General features: G+C 39.7%; 1 pseudogene; it reads left to right on the forward strand.

Moving 5' to 3' along the window:
* The first annotated feature begins 1,019 nt into the window (after positions 1 to 1,019).
* Positions 1,020 to 18,934, forward strand: LOC113060295 (lipid droplet-associated hydrolase-like; annotated as a pseudogene).
* Positions 18,935 to 20,571: the final 1,637 nt, after the last annotated feature.

Consider the following 20,571-nt stretch of genomic DNA (forward strand, 5'->3'; position numbering starts at 1 on the left):
TTAAATATATATATATTTTTATTGGTATAAGTTGACATTTTATTTTTAAATGTGCTTATTTTCCTGTTTTTACATCTAATTTACCTTTGTTCTCATTCTTGATTTATTTATTTTTAATTACTGTTGAATGTCATCTTTTGCAAATCTCAAAATGAATATCAATTTTCATCCATCTTTCATAATAACGTGATGACTTGTAATTTTTTTTACTATTATAATTTTGAATTTATTTAAACAAAGTCGGTTATCTGTCATAACATAACGGTTTCCACATCAGCCTGAATTTTAATATTAGTGCATCCCTAATGAGAGTAATTGGTGACCACCAGTAAATCGTTTAAACTTACATTTTGGTCTCTTTCGTAACAGCTGTTTCAGAATTAATACGTTATTGTCACAGTGTCTGGGTTGTTGTTCCCTGGGGTTCCACTAGATGTCCTCCTTTCTCATGGTGTCTGTCACCAGATCACTTCCTGTTCCCTTATTTGGTCACCTTCCTCCTTGTTATGTAATTGATTGCCCCCCATCCTTCTCTTGTTCCCTCATTATCCTTCTGTCTATTTATACCCAGTCTGTCTTAGTCTGTGTTACGGAGTCCTTGTTTAATGTCGTGTATTATTCAGGTCCGTCAACTCTTGCCTTACCTTGCCTTCGTGTCTTGTTTATGTTGGATTCGGATTATGTTTGGTTTTGACCCCTGCCTGGACTGTTTACCCCTTTGGATTATCCCTAAATAAACGACTTACCCGCAATTGGTTCTCTCGCCGTGTTTCTTGCATCATGTATCGTGACAGAAGGACTCCGTCACTGCAAGAGCCAGTGGTATGTCGACTTATGTCTCCTCCCCAGCCACGTGCGGGAGAGGAATGGATTTGAAGGAACTCGCCTGATGGTTTTCCGGGGAACCAGAGGAGGTCGCCGAGGAGGAAGTGGTCGAGAGGATACTCTGTATCGCTCTCAAGCAGGACCACCCTTAGACCCGGGGCTCGTGTGGGATGGATTAGAGCCACCGGCTCACCATGGCGGACGGAGAGGTGAGAAGAAGCGCACGCCCACCATGGTGGCCCCACTGCCCATGATGGCCGCTAGATCAGCGCCAAGAGGCAGGATGGACGCCAGCACAGCGCCACAACCCAAGTTGGCCGCCAACCCAGCACCGCTGCGGTGCATGGCCACCAACCCAGCACCACGAAGCAAAATGGCCACCAGCCCAGTGCCACAGCACAAGATGGCCGCCAACCCAGCGCCGCTTCGGTGCATGGCCACCAACCCCGCACCGCGAGGCAGGAAGGAAGCCAGCCTCACACCACAGTACCAGATGGCCACCAGCTCAGCACCGACACTCAAGATGGCCGCTGACTCATTTTTAGACTATTTCTCCATGCTGTCACTGATCCTAGAAGATCCCAAGACTGTTCACGTCAAAGCTGCTGAGCCAGCCCCACAACCCAAGATGGCCGCCAATCAGGCACCACAGCACAAGATAACTGTCAGCCCAGCGCCACAGCACAAGAGGGCCGCTAATCCAGCGGCAATGCCCAAATTGGCCACCGGTCCAGCACCACAGTACAAGATGGCCGCCAGTCCAGCGCCACAGCCCAAGATGGCCGCCAGCCTAGCACCAGAGCACAAGATGGTCGCCAGCTTAGAGCCACAGCACAAGATGGCCGACACAACGTCTGAGTTGCAAGTCAAGGTGCCACTGACTCGCCATCGTAGAGGGCGGAGGACGGGGAGACAGGCTTCTACTGTTCCTCAAAGCCTGGAGAACGTTCCCGATCGGGCCGCTACCATCCAGGGGGATGTTCCCGAGCGGGCCGCTGCCGTCCAGGAGGACGTTCCCGAGCGGGCCGCTTCCGTCCCCGAGGCGGTGCCCGAGGTCGTTCCCGATGCAGTGACCGAGGCTGTTCCAGAGGTCGAAGCGGTGCCCGATGCTGATCCAGAGGCCGAGGTGGTGGCCGATGCCGAGGCAGTGCCCGATGCCGTGACCGAGGTGGTGCCCGAGGTGGTGCCCGATGCTGTTCCAGAGGCCGAGGTGGTGCCCAATGCTGTTCCAGAGGCCGAGGCAGCGCCTGATACTGTTCCGGAGGCCGAGGTGGGGCCTGATGCCGAGGCGGTACCCGAGGCTGTTACCGAGGCAGTGCCCGAGGCCGTTCCAGAGGCAGTACCCGAAGCTGAGGCGCCTCAGGTTTTCACAGACAGTTCAGAGTCGAGTCATGTTCCTGCGAACTCTCCAGATTTGAGTCCGGTACCGGTGGACTCTCCGGAGTCGAGTCAGGTTCCGGTGGACTCTCCGGAGTCGAGTCAGGTTCCGGTGGACTCTCCGGAGTCGAGTCAGGTTCCGGTGGACTCTCCGGAGACGAGTCAGGTTCCGCTGACCCTCCAGAGTGAGGGCTAGTCACCACTGACCCTCCAGAGTCAGGTCAAGTCACCGATCTTCTGGAGTCCATTAAAGACACCAGGGGATTACCGGAGTTCGTAGTCCCGTTGGTCCGGCCGCACAGAGGTCAGCTCCGCCTTGGGGGGCTCTCGTCCTGACCACATGGCTGTGGAGGTCTTCTGCTTTGACCTGGGGGGCCCTCGCCCCGACCACGTGGCTGTGGTGGTCTTCCGCTCTGCCCTTGTGGACTCTGGCCTTGACCACAAAGATGTGGTGGTCATCCGCTCTGCCCTGGGGGACTCTGGCGGCGACCACGAGGACGTGGTGGTCTTCTGCTCCGCCCTGGAGGGCTCTGGCTTCGACCACATGGCTGTGGTAGTCTTCGGCTCTGCCCTGGTGGGCGCCACATTATGTCTTTCATGGACTTCTGTTTTGTGTTTTTGGTTTTTGTTATGTTTCTGCCTGTTCCCCTCAGTTAGTCTGGCCCTCCGTCCCTCCCCCTGAACCTCCTCCGGTCCTCCTCCCTCCTGGTCTCCCTATTTTATGTTTACATTTCTGGTGTTTCTTCCCCATGTTTTTCTTAAATTTCCATTTATGTTCTTCACAACTGCGGCATTTTGTTGGTTGCTTGGTTTCTCTGAGCAGAGTAATCATGCCCATTGTGAAATCTCATTGGTCTAGCAACACGTCCCACATAGTGAAAATTCAACTTCGAATAACTTCTGATTTGCTGTGGTTTTATTGCTTTCGGTTTTGTGTAGCACTGGAGCAGAAAAACTGGAAAGAGGGTGTAATTATCGACTAGATCAAATGTGGAGCGGTGTTTAAAGCTGTAGAGCACTTGTCTTCTCTTCCACATCCCCTGCCCCTATAGATGAAATCTATCCGTGGGCCCATGTGTGACAGAAAATTCTTTGATTCCATCTGCCTTTAGAGCGAGAGAGGCTGTGACTTTATTGTGGTGACCGGTTGGGAAAAACCTGCCATTTCTAATAACACTGGTTTGAAGCAGTTTGGACTTTGAGCATGTCAAGTCCCATCTGAAAGAGATTTGGGAACCCTCAGCATGAATAAAAACATACAAATGGATTTAATCAGTTTGAAAAGAGCTTGTAAGGGCTGCTGTTGGCCCTTGTTGCTCATATCAGTGCAGCGTATCTCAGCGAACACTACCCCTGCGTGAATGAACTGAGATGGATGGTGGAGATGGACTTGCTTGATGGACTTGCTTCACCAATAAAGTCTATTGTGTCATATTCAAAAGTTAATAACATGATCAAACCTATAAAAACCATTTGCAAACAATCTACGACATGCCTTGAGTATGATAAATAATAGATGTTTATATTTTCTATCGAGCATTCAAAATACAGAACTATGACTGTGGACGTATGGTTTCCAACACATACTGTACGCGGCATACCAATCATAATGTTTATGTGTACTCTCACCTCACAGACACACACAACAATTTTGGTAAAGGAATCCGCCTGTGAGGCTGTGGCCCATCGATACTGTTTGGAGTGAGAGAGTGAATTCCCTGTGACCACACAGAGTGCCCATTGTTCTCCAGTGAAGGCAGCTGGGTATCATAGGTGCCATTTATCTCCTTATCTCCCCTCACTCGTAGTTAACCTCATCTGTGAAGACCAGCAGAGCTACGTCAGCAGACCGGGAAAGAGACAGCTGTTCTTGTCTAAACAAAGAACACCATGCCTCACAATAATTATATTGAAGTGAAAATATAAAGATTTTGCTAAATTAAGTTTCCACCTTTACACAGACCACAGGGGAGGTGGGTGTCTACAAGGCATACACGTGGACAGTGTATCAGAAGTTAATCCGGAGATATCCAGTGAGGGACTGTGAGCCATGCTGGACACTGTATGGCTCTAGAAACCTATGATATAATTGAAGGTGGGACATTTTTCCTGTTTACATACACTACACATCCAAAAGTACTTGTGGATACCTGCTTTCTAACTATCCAGATTTGACCACTTCAGCTATACCATTACTAACAGGACCGTAAAATCAAGCATACAGTACATTCCTTCTGAAGGTGTAAAAGTGATCATGCGTAACTTATTGAGACAGCATATAGTTCATCTGTCTGTTTGCTATCCTCTGACTCAGCATGATGTCATTACCACTGTTATAAATGAGTCAGTAGATGGCAGCAGATAATTAAGTGACTTTGGTTATTCAGAGGAATAATTGATGGTCCATGGTTTTCCACTTTATTAACCATTCAAAATATTATTAATATTTTCATTATTATTAATAATAATTGTTTTTAATTACTAAGAATATTTATTATTATTATGTTTATTATTATTTGACTATTATTAATAATTAATCATATTTTGTAATATGTTAATTTATTGTATTTATTATTATTGATTTATCAGTTTTGCATTTGATAAGCACTTCTTTTTCTCACAATACTGCATTATCTTTTAGGTCCTTGTATCCATATATATGATGTATATGTTTGTATTTATTTTTGTGTTCTGATTTATATTTACTGAGTTATCGCTAAAATTCGCTTGAATTTTTTTAAATCATTACACATAATGGCGAGAGACATGAAAGACTCTCTGAAACTAATTGATTTAGAAAGTATTGTACCTTCATACACAAACTGACAGTTTAAGACACAGCCAAACTCTGTCCTGACTGATACGCTGGTTTGAGTGTCTGGCAGACTGCGGGATGCCAAGCCGTGTCTCCCTCCACTGCCTGAACCAGTATATGAAAGTCCAGCATGGTTATCTATAAAGCAGTACAGACATTTTTATTCAACTTGTTACATGGGAAAGACCTTACCAAGCCCTCACCTGTAAGACAAACTACACGCAGGTGGCTGGGATCTCCGAAAACAGTATTTCTTGCTTGATGGATTGGACAGTCTAGGTGAATGCTGGAAACACCAGGTCTACTTTCTGGACAAACAAGCTTGCATTTCTCATCAGTATGTCCTATTGTGGTATATTTGCCACCTGATCACCAGGAATGACAATAATCAAATCAGTAGTTCTGGCAGAACAAAACTTCCTGAAGAACATCTGAAATTTTCAACAATCTTAAATGATCTTGTAGCTGATCCAGTATAGATTATTTTTACAAACTGAAGTATCAAACAATTGCTTTTTTATTGTGAACACATGGAATGCTTTTACCAGAATCACAGTCTTAAAGTATTCAGTGACAGACAGCTGATCTCTGGCTCACAAAACAGACGATGACATCCATTGCTGTTCATATCTTGTTGTGCAATCACGAGCTGGATGATTAAAAGTCAAAACTCAGCAGCGGATTCAAATGATCCAAGAGATGACAACAAGAGCCAAGTGTTTGCCAAGCCAGCACAGATGAAAGAGGGGATGCAATTAAAAGTTATATTTCATTTCCCCAATCTCGCTGTTTGAGTGATATTCTTGATTACCATCAATGGCTGTCTTAAGCAGGGCGGTATCAAATATGCTGGGCTTTTCTTTTCACGGCACATTGTCTTGTTCATCTCAATGATCCATCCCTCATCATGTTCTGCCATTTGGTTCGCAGATGCCCCTGTCTGAGGAAATAGCTGCTTGTATTGCTTCTCACTCCTGAGGATTCTAATCAACTAAAACCTATTAAAGATATCCTAGAAAGCTTTTGTTTTTTGTCATGCAGGCATGTGTTTTTAATGAAGGTTACGTAAAATATATGGTTTAACTGTTTATATTTTGGATAGTTTCTTTTAGTAATTATTTAGATGCTTTCATTTAGGTTTTACAGGCTGAAAAGGCAATGTTGGCTCAACCAATGGCATGGCTTGAGGGAGGAACGATCTGTTTCTTTGCCCAATGGCAGACAGGGGGTGTGTTCAAGAAACAATTTATTTATTTTGCTGTTCTGTTTGTGGACACTAGTGACGGAAATTAATGAAATAATATGCAGTTTGAATTGTTTGAAATAAAGCTCAAATAAAAAGGAATATCAATATTAGATAAAGTAACTAAAACTGATCAAAAAAAAAAAAAATCTTGCAATGGCAGCTAAATGAAATAAGTTGAATTAAAATTACCAAATGTAAATAAATACATAATTAAAACTACAAAAAAATAGTGATTCAAAAACGGACTAAATTAAAACTCAAATTAAAATGAAAACTGAAAATATAAAAATAAACGCTAATTAATAAACTATATTTATATTTTAATTATTTTTATTTAACTAAATTTATATTTAATAACTCTGAAATTAAATGTAAAGCATTTGAAAACATTAATATTTAATGATTCATTATTATTAAGTTCATTTTCGAAAAACGAAGTCATTGTAGAACTGGTGGTCTTCCATTTGTTTTTCTGAGGACGATGGCGTCACTGACTTGGACATCAGATCTAGTTTGTGGATTCTTCTTATGATGATCCTTCAAACAACTTCAGGATTTCAAATCAACTTCCTTTTCCAGAAGTCACTGGTTGCTTTCCTTGTGAATGCTGCCCATTGATTTACTGATGTTCAAAGAGCACTTGGTCAGCCAGCGGTCAGCAGCATGCACAGCCATTCAAAACCTACAGAAACCTCATTTTGTCCATGCGCAGCCACAGAGAGACTTCATTGATGAGATCTCAAACTCTCAATGCCAAACAGTCCCTTTGGCAATTTAGGGCTTGTCGTATTTAATGGGATGTATTAAATGATATTTCATCCCTGTGTCTTGGAAACATAAACAAAAGCAGGGGGAAATGGTAGTGGGGTAAATATGCCAAATCTCTGTAGAGGAACTGTTCCTGTGGTTGGCGATTTGTGATTGATGCCTTCTGATTACAGTAAAAATATCTGTTAATGCAAACATGGGGAACTTTTTGGACTCTGCCAATGTCAATAACCTTGCCCTGGGTCAAGCCCTCCTCCAGACCTATACATCTCATTCATTTTGTCAGAGTGTGTTAAGTTGAGCTACTACTCAAAATCTACTTTCTCTTCTCTGATATGACTAAATTACCCTCTATTTATACCCAGGCTATTAAAACAGGCATAAAAAGGAATTTCCCTCATTCTTGTAAGATTGCCTGGGGTTTAGTAAAAGGGAAATAGATTGTTCTGAGTGGTTTGGTTGATGTGATCTTTTGTGACCAGTTGTAGTCAGTTTGGGTTTCCATGTTTGTCTTGCTGATTGGAGGCATGGGCATTGTTGGGAAGCCTATTAGCCCTTTGTAACATTGCATTTAAAACAAATTTTGTCTAATACCTCTTTGCAGTAATTGTTGGTTATTTGTAACTGTTATTAATTTTGATTGCTAAATATGGCCTTTACATTAGTTGTTGTATGGTTGTATTTGGCAGTAGTGACTAATGTAGATTAATTCTTAAAGGAATGGTTCACCTAAAAATGTAAATTTGCTGAAAGTTTACTTGCCCTCATACCATCCATGACATAGCTGAGTTTTTTCTTAATCAGAACAGATTTGGCAAATTTTAGCATTACATCACTTGTTCACCAATGGATCCTCAGCAGTGAATGGGTTCCGTCAAAATGAGAGTACCAACAGTTGATAAAAAACATCACAATAATCCACAAGTAATCCACACAACTCCAGTCCATAAATGAATGTCTTGTGAAGCAAAAAGCTGTTTGTAAAAAAAAACAAAAAAACAAGTCCATCAATATAGCATTTTATATTTAAAACCCAATCCATACGTTTCCTCCAGTGAAAAAGCCAGTGCCCTGATGTCAACTCACATCAAAATCCAGCGACATGTCAATGCCGAAGTCCTCATGAGTAGTGTGCCAACATATAGCGTTGTTGCTCTTCAGGGGTCCCGAGTTCGAGTCCTGGCTTGCGGACCTTTCACGATCCTCTCTCTCTCCCACTTTGCTTCCTATCTGTCCTATCATAAAACAGACAAAAATGTCAAAAATAATTCTTAAACCTTCTGTTCAGACCTTCATTCTAATGGCACAGATTCACTGCAAAGGATATAGAGCAAATGCTACATTTCTCCAAATCTGTTCAGATGAAGACACAAACTCATCTACATCTTGGATGGCCTGAGCGTGAATACATTTTCATTTCTGACTGAACCATTCCTTTAAGCATGTATGCACGTGCTTTACATGCAAATAACATTCTCATGTGTTTCAAATAATTGCAGTCCTCTTTTTTTTCTCTTTTTTTTAGATTCTCTGAGCATACTTACAAAAGCAAAAGGACATGCCCACTGTTTCAACCCATTTTTAATCAGTAACACCACTCTGTTGTGGTTCCTCTTGACATTAATATTCAGTAAACCGATCCCTGGATGAAACATGCACCACACATTTATTGCACATTTTTGAGAGGGGGGATATAATCACTTAACAGCCGACTCCCTATACATCGCTTGCTCTTGCCAACAGATCGTTATTTTATATTGAGGAATTTGTGTTTGCCATATGTTGTATAAATGCTTCTTTGGACCCATTACAGGTTGCTCAGATTTTTTTCTTGTTCCATATCCATAAGGATATCCTTTGGATTTCTTACCATAAGCTAAGTCTATATAGTATAAGATCAACATGAAGTCCAAATTGCCCTACAGTATTTAGTTTCTCAGTATAAAATCCCGGGACTATTATGCACAATTCAACGGCACACATTATCTAAAACAATGTAGCCATGTAGTTATTTAGCCACCATTCTATGCTATACTATACTATGTTATACTATAACATAATAAGTGTAGTTTTTTTTTTTTTTTGTCTAACCATCTTTCCCACAGTTAAATATTGCTTTTATATATGTGACTGTATGTAGGTCATTGTAGCTGGATGAGGGTTTTGTATGTTTTACGAGTAGGATAGTCTTAAATGTTCATGAGGTAATCCTGAGAGGCCACTCAATGTGTAAACTGCTCTCATTGGTGTTTGGGCTCTGAGCTCATAGTGCCCCTCTGTGCTGGTAGATAAACATGTAGGGCCCCTTTGTAGGCAAACTTCAGTGGGAACCTTCAGAAAAAAAATCAAGATCAGATTTGGAAAATGGGAAATGAGGGGTAAGAAGTGTTTTGGGGAGAGCTAAATGTGTGTACATACACAGGTCACTGACTTCATTGCTCAGTGTCTGATCTCTCACTTATATTCATGAATGAAAATAGCCCTGGATTGAGTGCCTGTCGGTACTTTAAAAAAATATTATTGTTTAAATACTTTTTCCAAAATGATGTGTATGCTTTAGAGTTGGTCCCTTTTAAGGTCCTACTCAGTATCCCAAAACTGTCATAAACGATAAATAGTTATAATAAAGACATCTCTCATGCTTTTTGTGGAAACTGTGATGCATCTTTTTCTTTTTAGATTAATGACTTTTAATTGATTTAATGTGCATCTGCTTAATAAGATAATAACATGATTAATTTCTTATCTGTATAACATTTAAATTTTAGGCTCTCTCAGAAATATGATAGAGCAGACTCTAGAAATCATTATTACTCACTACATACTCAGTACTCATAATACATTAACACAATACTTCGGCTGATTTGTTCTGTAAACTTCTGCATATTTCTGTTTATTATGTTATTCATCTAATTTATATCTTTTACAACACATAACGTGTGACCCTGATATGTAGATGCTTGGCAGTGAATTTGGAGTTTTAGCTCCATAGCAACTAAACTAAGGTATCCATTAAACTCAGCTTTTTTCTGTATTGCAGATAGCGTGCAGATTTTTGAATCTTGCGTTTTCTTTCAGACCCATCTTAATGTGCATGCCTTTATGTATATATATATATATATATATATATATTTTTTTTTTTTTTTTTTTTTTTTTTTTACCTTGTCTTATCTTATCATTCTTGTACTTCCACTGTTATTTTATGCAATAAAAATGATTTAATGTTTTGAACCTTTTGAATGGGTTTCATTGGTTCCTCCTCTCTTAAGCTTCCTTTTTATCTCTCCTGCATTTGTCTGTTCCTAAAGGTCATATGCACTCTTTTGGTCCCCCTAATGCGCATCCATCCATCCTGCTCACCCTCTAACACCCCCATCCAACATCCTTTCCTTTTTGAAATCTGTTTTTATCTTCTGTATAGATGTGAAGGTCTGTGGAAGTAGCAGATCTCTTTTACAGTATTGCATACTTCACGATTAAAAAAAAATTGAGGGATGTCCTTTCTCAATGTATTGCTGACAATTTATACAAATATATTAATTTGTCTTTCAACAACAGTCTAATTCTATGTAATCCACCAGACCCTTATGATTTGTTATTCCAGCACATCTCATCATAAAACAGGTCTTAGTAATTAGCCATGTGCAGCTACGTCAGCTGAGATGTCTTTATTATTTTAGAAAGAGGAGAATATGCAGTGTGCTCCAGGAACCATATATTGTGAAACGTCTCATGAAGGAGCACTTTGTCTGTTTATGTCTTGAAGCTGTTTATGCCTCTCCCCTCTGGTACTCATCTCTCCCCCTGTCTCATCATTAACAGCTCTGCTTCCATAACTCATCATAGTGATGAATGCCTCAGCCTCACCCCACCTCAGTCCAGCTTCTTCTCTCTTCTTCTGTCATTCCTTTGTGTCTGCGCAGTCCATTGTCTTTCTAAATCTTATCCTTTCTCGGGTTCATACTGGCGAATTCAGCACCTTTATAGGAAGAGATTAATATCAAAGCCTGCCAAGCATTATCGGGATCTCCAGTTACTGCTATCGTTCAATAGAGTGTAATTTTACTCCATTCCAAAGAAATAATGAAGAACAAGATCAAGATGATGAAAGAAAACTTCTTATATGCGCTTAACAATTTAGTGTGTCTTCTGGATCCTTTACAATTCTCATTCAGCTGTGAGCGGAGCTCCACAATCGATCAAACTAGGCAGCTTTGTCTAATTATATTATTTGCTGTATTTATTAGTTCTAGGTCATGATGAAAGTACTGGCAACAGTCCTGGCCACCATGTGATGATGTAAAAATTGGGTTTGGTCTTATGCAGTTTTTCTGTCTTTTTCTTTCAAAGATGCATCTGGGACTGAGAAGGAGGGTGTTTTGGGGCTAAACGGGCAGATTGAATAAAGCTGACCTTCCTTCAAAAGCATGTGCCTCTGGACACCAACCTGCTGCTGATTGGTCACTCCATCAGTTGCTCCAGTACATCATCTTGGATATGATGAAGAAAGACCCAGAGATAAAGGTATAAGCGACTGGATGAGAAAGTCAATGGAACTACTTTGTAGCTAATGTAGCAAACATCCTATAGTTGCTGGATATGGTCTCACTTTCTATGAATATTTATTTACAATATTTATAGTAATTGCACAGGAGGATGTTACCACCTGCTGGCATTGCTGCCTGTCGCACCTCCTCCAGTGCCCATGGGTCAGCTGCAGGGTCATCAGCCAGAAACCACCATTCACCAACGTTTCGCTCCTTTAATTCTGGAGTGTCTCCTGGTGGCGGAGCAGTGACAGGGACGTCTCCCTGTCACCCCCTGCAGCTGATCGCTGTTCTCCCTGCACTGTTGTCTGGGTGTTCTTCCCCCAACACCTATCTTTCCTCCTCAGCCAGAGCCAAAAGCTACCTTTCTCTGCCTCCTCTGCCAGATCCTTTGTTGCCCTCCTTAGCCTCCCTCCGGTCACTCCTGCTTCCCTCAAGAGGCGTATGGTTGACAACCCAAGGATATTATATATTGTTAATCTCCATTTCCCTTTCCCATGTGAAAAAACTGTATTATATTATACGAATTAGCATGCCTTTTTCAGGATTCAATAAAAAAATGCATACAATATTATCTATAATATAATATTATAATGAATATTTACTTAAATGTATGTTCTAAATAAGATACATTTATTTAGTTATATTTCATATTTTATTGTATATGTGTAATTTAAATTTGAAAATATTATTATAAAGTATTTTTTTTATTTAACATTAAATGCAATTAATAATATTAAATGAACATCAACATAAAATCTGATTTAGAATTTAAACTGACGGAAATATTTATATATATTTAGGTGCAAATTTCACCACGTTCAAAATCAGAGAAACAAACAAAATTACAAATCAAAATGACATCAATATTTGTAATTCGGTTTAAATTCCGAATCAGATACATTTGTTAGATTGATACATAATTAGATTTTATAATGGAATATAAAGGGATAGTACACCTAAAATGAAAATTCTGTCATTAATCATTCACCCTTGTTCATCTTTGACTTTGTGTGGTGCAGTTGACGAAGAACCCAAATGCGCTGTGCCTTGTTTTCAAGCAGAGGAATGCTCACGCATACATAGTGGTACTCAGAGAGTAGAGACTGACCGGAAGAGAAGAAAACGTTGAATAAAGTTGTTATTTTTGTTTTTGTTGTTCACAAAAAGTATTCTTGGAGCTTCATGAAATTACAGTTTAACCACTGATATCACGTGGACTATTTTAATGATGTCCTTACCTTGGAATGTGATAATTCCCTTGCTCTCTATGCAAGGTCAGAAAGCTCTCAGATTGCATCAAAGATATCTAAATCTTTAAAAATATCTACATTTGTGTTCTGAAGATGAATGAGGGTCTTATGGGTTTGGAACAACAAGAGGGTGAGTAATTAATGACAATTTTTATTTTTGGGTGAACTATCCTTTTAATAGAGTTTTCTATAGAGACTACAGTCTAAAGGCTACAGTACTGCTGTCTGCATAACCTCTGCAGACCACCTCAGCGATTTGCAACTTTGCCATCACAGGACATGTTGCCAAAACATGGTCACTGCATGAAATTATGTTATGTTTGAAAGCAGAGTGAGACACTGCCAATCAGCAGCATAATACCTTTTCCTTGCTGTGTAAAAGGTCAGTAGATTAACATGGAAAAGAACCTTAATTTTCTTTCTTTCTTAGGGGTCCTCTACCCAGACATCTTTTTCTTTTCCTTTTTCAACCTTTTTTTATTTTTTTATTTAGTATTTCCTCTCACTAGAGGGGCATGCTTTTCTCCTGACAAAGAAGAATGGATTTTAGCTTCATTAACGGTGCCAGTACAGTTATGTACCACTGTTTGCAGTGCGATAAAAATCTGTTCTGATACTTTTGGAGACAATCCACGTCCAGACCACTTTTAGTGGTTTAGTTTAGGAACTTCAGGAAAAAAGCTAGGGGTTTTTTGGTCTTTTTTTTTCTCCCAATTTCACTCATCGCTTTTAAGATCCTCTTTCATAATACGTGAAAAATGTTTCATTCCAGGTCATTAAAACATTGCCAGCCATCTAGACCTTTTTGTAAACTCTGAATCTGTTCTTTTCAAATTATGGCTGGTTAAATCCCTGTACGATGTAGACAGATATGGCATGGCTCAGAGCAAACATGCACAAAGGAGAAAAGATTTCCTTTTTTGTCCCAGATTGCAGGCTGCCAAGAAGCCAACCTGGCGATTAGGCCTGGTAACATATAATGTGTGATAATCAGGGACTGTTACTATTGGCTGTAGATATTTATTTTGGAATGGAAGAGACCAGTCAGTTTAAATGATGGTAGGGGTTTCTTTAGTGCACTTCTGGAGGAGACTGTTTGCAGATTTCAGCCTCAGACCAGGAGCAGCATGAGGTAGATTGGAAAACCTCCCTAAAACTAGAGGAAGACTTTGATTGACTGCATATGGAGTTGCTCAGTTGTATGTCTCTGACATGAGTCCAATTCTCAAGTCTTCCCTGTTGCATTTGAAGTACTTGCTTATTGTAATAAAGTGACATTGTGTATTTGCCAGTTGTAGAATAGACAGTCAGAAGAGAGAAATTGATCTGTCGCTCAGATTTGAGACTGTAGAAAAGACCTTTTCCACTTGACACCTCAGTCTGAGGTAGAGCTCATGGGACTGTTAGATGAGGGAAATGCTTTATGCCCTGCAGCAACAATCTTGCCATTTGCCCTGGGAAGGTGATGTAATTTCCTATGTTTGTCTACACAGATGTATAACTTGGTTTAACAGCTGTTGCCTGAAGTATTGCTTTGGGTTTAATTCGTTTCATAGATAATGTTTCTTACGATAGTGAACTATTCTAATTGCAATCAAAAAGGAATAGGTCATCCCAAAAATAAAAATTCTGTTCATCATCCTTGTGTTGTTTAAACCTGTATGAATTACTTTCTTCTGTGGAACATATTTCATGACAATAAGTTCTATTGTTAAACCAACATGTCAATTAAGTGAGAGATGCTAAACAAAATACTGACTAATCAGTACGAGATGCATTCTATTGGAAAGCCAAAGGCATTTTTGGAGATGCTTGCTAAGAAGAATGCTTCTGCCATTCTCCTCAGTGGACTAATGGCACACTCAACTTCCCCTGACACAAAATGTGTCTTTCTCTTCCAGGACATGAGGATTTGGGTGTGTAGGTTAACTTGTGGGTGAGTGTGTGTCACAGCATTCTGGGTGGGCCTCCATTCAGGGAGCAGAGGTCACACGACAGTCCTGAAGTATTAGTATGATTTCATACTTCACTCAAATAAAACCTTGTTACAGTCACAGCATGAGCCAAACACAAGCATAAACATTACAGCACATAACCCTGGCTCAGATTACCCTCACAACATCTCCAGATTTTAAAGCTCCCCGACATGACTACGCACTGTCCAGCCCATTGGACATGCAGTCACACGGTTGAGAAAACTCTTACAGTGTCATTATTTGTTATCATTCAGTGTGGGACACGAAGGGCAGCGGTTTCCCTTGACCTGGAGGAGAGTAAGGGTCACGGTGGCCTTGCATCCTGGCTTGACCTGGTGCGTCAATTTTTCTAAATGAAAGTGACTTGGTATTTCCCTTATGCTTTCCTCCCAGACCTGTGAGGTCTGACCGGTCTGACTGACCAGTCTTTTCACAAAAAGGCAGTTGGCAGTGACAGGGCACTATCGATTTTCACACACCTGCAGCAGTGTTCATTACATCACCTCTTCTCTATCATGTCTATTCCAGTTCAGGGCCTGGCCACAAAGCTATGTTGGAAGGCACGGAGCGGTGCTGACATTAGTGACATTATTGCAACACATTTCCATTGAGATACTCACTGTAAGTGGTTGAGTTGAAAGAGATGTGGTCTGGACTGCCGTATGATCCATCATGCTGTCTGAAGCGCCAGTAGATCTGTGCATCATTAACATTCCTCCACTATCAGATCGCACCCTCACATCTCAGATCCGTGGAAGTCAGATTGTGATGTTTAAACTCTCTTCGCCCCTTCTCCAGATGCAGAGAACTCCTTGCCCCTTCCTGACATCGACAGTACCTGAGAAGGAACCCTCTAGAAGTAGACGTGCATGTGTGTGTGTGTGTGTGTGTGTGTGTTTGTGTGAGATAGAAAGAGAGAGAGAGAGAGACTGGTCCTCTGTCTCTCTGATTAAAGAGCCACTCCCAGAAACTCTGTCAGATTGTTCTGTGTCCTCCAGGAAGAGGAACTGCTTCTTGTCAAAAGCACTACTTGCACATCAAAGATCACCTGCTCTGCATGTACTCCCTCTTCTTCACCTTTCCCTCTCTCTTTCACTGGCTATTTTCCACTCTCTCTCTCTTTGTCTGACAAATGATGGGCGTCAGGATGAGCAGTGCAATAGCAGATGAAAAGTATTACGTGAGAGGGTTGAGTGCTTCCTTGAGCCTTGTGTGGACTTAGATTTATAAGTGGCCACTATTAATACTGCTATTACTATTATTCATACTTGGAACACTTTAGCAACTGCATAGCAATGTGCTAACATCCACTTAGAACACCCTAGATACAGGGTTGAGAACCACTGATTTACACTTTAGGAACTGCGTATAGCTGCACCCTGGAAATCATCCAAAACACCTTAGAAACTTCTCAGGAACAGAGCACCTTAGCAACGTTCATAGAGAGTTTGAGTTTTCATAGTAAAAGTAACCTGCTCTGTCTTGTCTGTTGGTGTGTTGTCAGGGTCCACTTTGCTCCACAGTGTATTTTTCACTGTGTGAGAACATGATGTGTGGCGTGAGAGCGCCATGGCTCGTCTGTTGTTGCAATAATAACTAAGGGGAGTGGGTCTTTGCAAATGTCATTTGCATAGCAATGTGCTAACAAATGCTTGGAATGCCTTATCAAACACATAGTAACGTGCTAAGAACTGCTGAAGCCTCAAACATATTTGGGCCGTCCGCATTCACAACTGTCTGCATGATGCAGTTTTCGTCATCAGAAGTGTCCACGTGCAGCCTAATGTCCAAATCCACTGGTGGTCTTTGCACTTGACCACTTGTCTACTTACACAACATATTTCATATATTTGCCCCAAGGCATGAATACCACATGTGTTTATAGAAGTTAACATTACCTAATCGATTTTCAATAATTTGCTTTTTAAAATAAACTTCTAAATGTCTGTTCAGTAGTTTTTTTATAACATTAGACAGTAATTCTAATTAAGTGATAAAAACAATTGCAAATTTTGTACTAAATAAACGTGCTCATCTTTGCACCTATAAAATGTGGAACACATTATTTTACTACCAAATTATATGTAATATCAAATATTTATTCATATTTAACTTACATTACAAAGGTTGCCATGACATCTTGATAGATCTTGGCAAAATCATGGTTGATTCTAACGGTTCATTTCCAGAACATGATGCACACGTGCTATACCAGTCTTAAGTACAATAACTAAAATTATAATTTTCCTAAAGTAACTTTTCTTGTCACCTGACCAACAGTTTGACATTTAAATAGGTAGGATTCATTTATTTGTCTTCCCTGTGTTATTTTCTGCTTTCTTTTCCTGAAATGTGCTTTTCCAGTCATCACGTTTTCCTTGGCTGCATTCCTCAGTCGACTCTAAATTTTTTTTAGTGCTCTTTGGATTCAACTTTATTTTATTCATGCATGGGGAATACATAGGGCCTAATAAATTGTAGCCTATATCCAATTATATTATTGAGAGGTATCATGTTTTTTATGTTTAAACGATAACTGCTTGAAAACAGACTGATTACATCTTTAATTACAGAAGTTACTTTTTTTTTAAGTTATTAACAAATTTTTAACATTAACTTTTTTTTACGTTTAATTCAAATCTATAATTTTTACTATAGTATAAAAAATATGCTATCAATCGACAAAACAATCCATTATCACAGTTTTGTTTTAAGGAATAACCGCATCCCCTTTAAAATCCATGGGTTTATATTTGACTAGATTTTGCAGGAGTAATGGGAGAAGAGGGATAAAATAGGGACGTTCACAAACTGGCTCAGATGAATGTCCTTAGAATGTCTGTCAGCAAACGTTACAAAGTGGTGTTTCAACGTCCCCCATTTGAATGGAATTTACAAAGAATCGTTCAGAACACCTGCATAGTATTGGTAACCACCCAGAATTCCTAGCATCATGGTGGCAGGTTTTACACCTCAAGCACCATTCACATTCACTCCAGAAAATGTATTTTTTAGTTGAGTACTTCGAATAGATTATTTCTTCACACACGTGGGTTGAGCAACTAATTTGATTTCCACTCATTTGGTGGTTTATATTGTAATTGTTACGCCAGAGTTACTCTGGATTGTGAGTCTCTCATCTATTTGGATTTTGATGTCTTTTCCACTGACAGCAATAGATATTTTTTCAGTTCCTTAAGGCCCATTCAGATGATAAATTCAGTGGCAGCAGAACTTTGCCTGATCGCCTATTGCCGGGGCGTGATGAAACCAGCTCTCTTTTCAGGATTGCAGAACTAGCTGAGTTTGAAGTTTAGTGGTTTGAAGCTGAATAGATTGCATTTGGCACTGCTGAAAAAGAATTGTGCTGGCTATCACATATTTTACACAAGAGAATTGAAGATATTGCACTGTTTAGTTTCATTGAAAAATACTTGGCTGCAACTGCAAAGGATTGTAGAGACAGATGAAGCACATCCACTCTGTCTTACTCATTGAATGTGTCTAGCTGCCTTCTACTCAATGGCCAAACAGAGGCAGGTGTTTCCTGTTTCTGGAAGTCTCTCTCTCTCTCCTCCGTTCCCTCCTTCCCTTGCCTCTCCTATCGATTTCATAATATAGTGAAAGCACAGGCATGTCATTTTTCATAGTTTGATAACTCTTAAGCACTGAAATTAAAAAATGTAATTTGTTATGATTTAAAATGCTCTCAATGCTGTCATAAATACTATGCGTTGCATCTTAGTAAGTAATATTTTGTTCTGCTCGTCCTGTTTTTCTAAGTGTCAATTACTTAACCAAGGTGTCAACTACTTTGACCAAAAGAAGATGGGTCTAGGGAAAGCACAGTTTTCCTGACCTACGATCATCTCAAAAATCTCCATCTGTACTTGTCATCCTCAGGTTGTGAAGGCCTCATGATTGAGCGCATGGCCTGTAGCCCTCATGGTAAGGTCATAACCCCTGTGCTTTGCCAGCTGCGGTACACCTTCTATTTGCCCATCTTCTTGCTGTCCCTCCTTCCAGAGAGGCTGAAGGTTAGCATAGGGCATCTAGCGCTGAGGAATTTCTATGCTGTGGACACCTCCATCATCCCAGCCACCATCAGCCAGATCAATGTAGACTGATCTGGTAACTAAACTTTTGACTTGCATAGCAACGTGATAACAACTGCTAGCAAGGCCTTAGCAAATACATTGTAAGTTTTCATCATAAGCGTCCACGTGCAGCCCAGTTTTTGTGTCTGTGCGGACGGTCCATGTACAACAGCGCAGGCATGAGGTAAATGTTGAGACAGAATGAGTCCACTAGGTGGTACAGCACATGTAAAACACGTTCATCCGTGCTCATCTGCGGTTGAGTGTTGGGCTTGAGTAAACTTGTTTCAATAGAACAAGCTCCTGAAAGCCATTTTAATGTGTTAAAAACATATCAAATATCAATTCACATTTTTTATTATTGATGTTATTTATGCATTCATATTAGAGCTGGCCGAATAATCGCATCTAAAATAAAAGTTTTTGTTTACATATTATATGTCTCTGTGCTGTGTTTATTTATTATGTACATTTAAATACACAAACATACAGTGTATATTTTGAAATGTATTTAATATATAAACATAATATATATATATATATATATATATATATATATATATATATATATATATATATATATATATATTTTAATGTATACATGCATATTTGTGTATTTATATATAAATAATAACCATTAACAGTATATACTATGTAAACTAAAATATCACACATATCACACATATACTATGTAAACTAAAATTATTATTTTGGATGCGGTAATCGTTGACCAGCAATATATGACTATATGAATATATGACAGCAATTTTGTGTAGGTTGTGTAGTTATTTTACTCTATCTTTACTAAAATATTGCGAGAATAGAAACAAAATACAGGTAAATGTTTGTATTTAAAATGGTTTAAAACAGATACATTTATCTACCTGGTTAGAGAAATCATTGATTGATTCAATAAATAAACAAATATTGGTTGTTTTATTGTCCTGGTTCTTCCGGTCCTTGTGTGTTTGTTTATTAAATTAATTCATTAATTATTCAGCTGCATGACAGTGTAGTACTCTTAGCTCATTTTTAACACATTTTGTTTTGTTTTTTGAAAACATTATTTTTTCATTTTCAGACAGGTTTATTTAATCTATTATTTAATCACTTTAATCTATTTTCTAAAATGTCATCAAAGAAAATGTTGAAAAAATACACAATATACTGTAATAAGTGCATTGTCTCTTTTGATATGTGTAAAATATAATGTCTAATCATTATGTGTTTTTTTTTTTGTTTTGTTTTTTGGCCCAGAATATCAACTGGCAGTGGTGATTTTATGTTGTTTCCAGGATGCATCTCACGTGTGATGATCTAGTGCAGCATCTTTAATATTCCGAGCATTAATAGACACTCCTGAACTGTTACTATCACGCAACCTTTTTGTTCACCTCAGTGATGTCCCCTCACTTCTCCATTTCTCTGATCCAAAGATCTAATCCTCGTTTCAATGATGTGCTGAAACCTTTAAAAGTTCACATGCTGGCATCCTTCCAGACCCCGCCTGCTCAGATGCATTGCTCTCTCTTCATATCTAACGGTAAGAAGTACAGTATATCACCACTTCAAAGATGATTCGGACAATTTAGTTCAGATAAAAGAAGTCAAGGGCAAAGCGGGGGAAAGAGGCAAATAATATTTGAGTGGCAGCCAAGAGAGCGTTG

Source organism: Carassius auratus, chromosome 42, assembly GCF_003368295.1.
Source record: "Carassius auratus strain Wakin chromosome 42, ASM336829v1, whole genome shotgun sequence".
NCBI lineage: Eukaryota > Metazoa > Chordata > Actinopteri > Cypriniformes > Cyprinidae > Carassius > Carassius auratus.